Source organism: Oncorhynchus keta, unplaced genomic scaffold, assembly GCF_023373465.1.
Source record: "Oncorhynchus keta strain PuntledgeMale-10-30-2019 unplaced genomic scaffold, Oket_V2 Un_contig_3342_pilon_pilon, whole genome shotgun sequence".
Lineage (NCBI taxonomy): Eukaryota > Metazoa > Chordata > Actinopteri > Salmoniformes > Salmonidae > Oncorhynchus > Oncorhynchus keta.
In genome coordinates this window covers 99,967-103,348 of record NW_026287204.1, presented here as the reverse complement: position 1 = coordinate 103,348, position 3,382 = coordinate 99,967, and positions in this window count along the sequence as shown.

Genomic DNA, 3,382 nt, shown 5'->3' with positions numbered 1-3,382 from the left:
TATAGTGGGCATTAATATGAGAATGACCGAAAAGTGCATTTAGGACCATATTATAATTTTCGGGTTCCCAGGTGCACGTTTCCAATAACCAGGTGCACACGGATGTATAGGGTCCCCCCATGGATAGAGGTCCGTGTTAGGGTGCTCCATATCGGGCATGAATATCAGGAACACCGGCAGGTGCACTTAGGACCATGTTTTAATTTTTCAGATTCCCAGGTGCACAGGGATCCTAATCCGCATCCATCAAATCTCACAAAGTGTCCATAAATCACTCAGGGAGGGCCCCCATGGATACAGGGCCGTAGTAGGATGCTCCTATAGTGGGCATTAATATGAGAATGACCGAAAAGTGCATTTAGGACCATATTATAATTTTCGGGTTCCCAGGTGCACGTTTCCAATAACCAGGTGCACACGGATGTATAGGGTCCCCCATGGATAGAGGTCCGTGTTAGGGTGCTCCATATCGGGCATGAATATCAGGAACACCGGCAGGTGCACTTAGGACCATGTTTTAATTTTTCAGATTCCCAGGTGCACAGGGATGTTTTAATTTTTCAGATTCCCAGGTGCACAGGGATCCTAATCCGCATCCATCGAAATCTCACAAAGTGTCCATAAATCACTCAGGGAGGGCCCCCATGGATACAGGGCCGTAGTAGGATGCTCCTATAGTGGGCATTAATATGAGAATGACCGAAAAGTGCATTTAGGACCATATTATAATTTTCGGGTTCCCAGGTGCACGTTTCCAATAACCAGGTGCACACGGATGTATACCCCCATGGATAGAGGTCCGTGTTAGGGTGCTCCATATCGGGCATGAATATCAGGAACACCGGCAGGTGCACTTAGGACCATGTTTTAATTTTTCAGATTCCCAGGTGCACAGGGATCCTAATCCGCATCCATCGAAATCTCACAAAGTGTCCATAAATCACTCAGGGAGGTCCCCCATGGATACAGGGCCGTAGTAGGATGCTCCTATAGTGGGCATTAATATGAGAATGACCGAAAAGTGCATTTAGGACCATATTATAATTTTCGGGTTCCCAGGTGCACGTTTCCAATAACCAGGTGCACACGGATGTATAGGGTCCCCCCATGGATAGAGGTCCGTGTTAGGGTGCTCCATAGCGGGCATGAATATCAGGAACACCGGCAGGTGCACTTAGAACCATGTTTTAATTTTTCAGATTCCCAGGTGCACAGAGATCCTAATCCGCATCCATCGAAATCTCACAAAGTGTCCATAAATCACCATAAATCAGGGAGGGCCCCATGGATACAGGGCCGTAGTAGGATGCTCCTATAGTGGGCATTAATATGAGAATGACCGAAAAGTGCATTTAGGACCATATTATAATTTTCGGGTTCCCAGGTGCACGTTTTCAATAACCAGGTGCACGGATGTATAGGGTCCCCCATGGATAAAGGTCCGTGTTAGGGTGCTCCATATCGGGCATGAATATCAGGAACACCGGCATGTGCACTTAGGACCATATTTTAATTTTCGGGTTCCCAGGTGCACGGCTATTTATTTTTCCGGCCCAATTCCGTTTTTCCAAAAATATTAACCATACTTCCCGAAGTGCTAGAGGTCCCATATTTCGTGTGATTGCCTCTCTCACAATGGGCAACAAGTAGAGAATGTAAAAAACAAAATGCCCTGGTAGGAACCTATGTTTCCAGTAACATGTACTTTTTTGGCCCAAAATCGGTAATTTTCAGAAAATGATTAAAAATACTTCCAGAAGGGCTACAGGTCCCATCTTTCGTCTCATTCCCTCTCTCTCAATGGACAACAAGTAGAGACTGTAAAATTAAAAATGCCCTGGTAGGAACCTATGTTTCCAGCCAAATGTGCTTGTATAGCCCAAACTATAAACGCGTTTTTCTATTAAAAGGTTCTATACAAAAACGCTTTTAATTACATGACATTGCCCGTCTATGTGTGCCCTTTAGTTTAAAAAAAAAAATCCATCGAAATCCCATCCAGATTGGATGTGTACTTTTGATTTATTCACGTTTTGGTGTACCGCCATATAGCCCAACATAGTAACCGGACAGTATGTCATTTTCGGGTTCCCAGGTGCACGTTTCCAATAACCAGGTGCACACGGATGTATAGGGTCCCCCATGGATAGAGGTCCGTGTTAGGGTGCTCCATATCGGGCATGAATATCAGGAACACCGGCAGGTGCACTTAGGACCATGTTTTAATTTTTCAGATTCCCAGGTGCACAGGGATCCTAATCCGCATCCATCGAAATCTCACAAAGTGTCCATAAAAAACTCAGGGAGGGCCCCCATGGATACAGGGCCGTAGTAGGATGCTCCTATAGTGGGCATTAATATGAGAATGACTGAAAAGTGCATTTAGGACCATATTATAATTTTCGGGTTCCCAGGTGCACGTTTCCAATAACCAGGTGCACACGGATGTATAGGGTCCCCCCATGGATAGAGGTCCGTGTTAGGGTGCTCCATATCGGGCATGAATATCAGGAACACCGGCAGGTGCACTTAGGACCATGTTTTAATTTTTCAGATTCCCAGGTGCACAGGGATCCTAATCCGCATCCATCGAAATCTCACAAAGTGTCCATAAATCACTCAGGGAGGTCCCCCATGGATACAGGGCCGTAGTAGGATGCTCCTATAGTGGGCATTAATATGAGAATGACCGAAAAGTGCATTTAGGACCATATTATAATTTTCGGGTTCCCAGGTGCACGTTTCCAATAACCAGGTGCACACGGATGTATAGGGTCCCCCCATGGATAGAGGTCCTGTTAGGGTGCTCCATATCGGGCATGAATATCAGGAACACCGGCAGGTGCACTTAGAACCATGTTTTAATTTTTCAGATTCCCAGGTGCACAGGGATCCTAATCCGCATCCATCGAAATCTCACAAAGTGTCCATAAATCACTCAGGGAGGGCCCCCATGGATACAGGGCCGTAGTAGGATGCTCCTATAGTGGGCATTAATATGAGAATGACCGAAAAGTGCATTTAGGACCATATTATAATTTTCGGGTTCCCAGGTGCACGTTTTCAATAACCAGGTGCACGGATGTATAGGGTCCCCCCCATGGATAAAGGTCCGTGTTAGGGTGCTCCATATCGGGCATGAATATCAGGAACACCGGCATGTGCACTTAGGACCATATTTTAATTTTCGGGTTCCCAGGTGCACGGCTATTTATTTTTCCGGCCCAATTCCGTTTTTCCAAAAATATTAACCATACTTCCCGAAGTGCTAGAGGTCCCATATTTCGTGTGATTGCCTTCTCTCACAATGGGGCAACAAGTAGAGAATGTAAAAAACAAAATGCCCTGGTAGGAACCTATGTTTCCAGTAACATGTACTTTT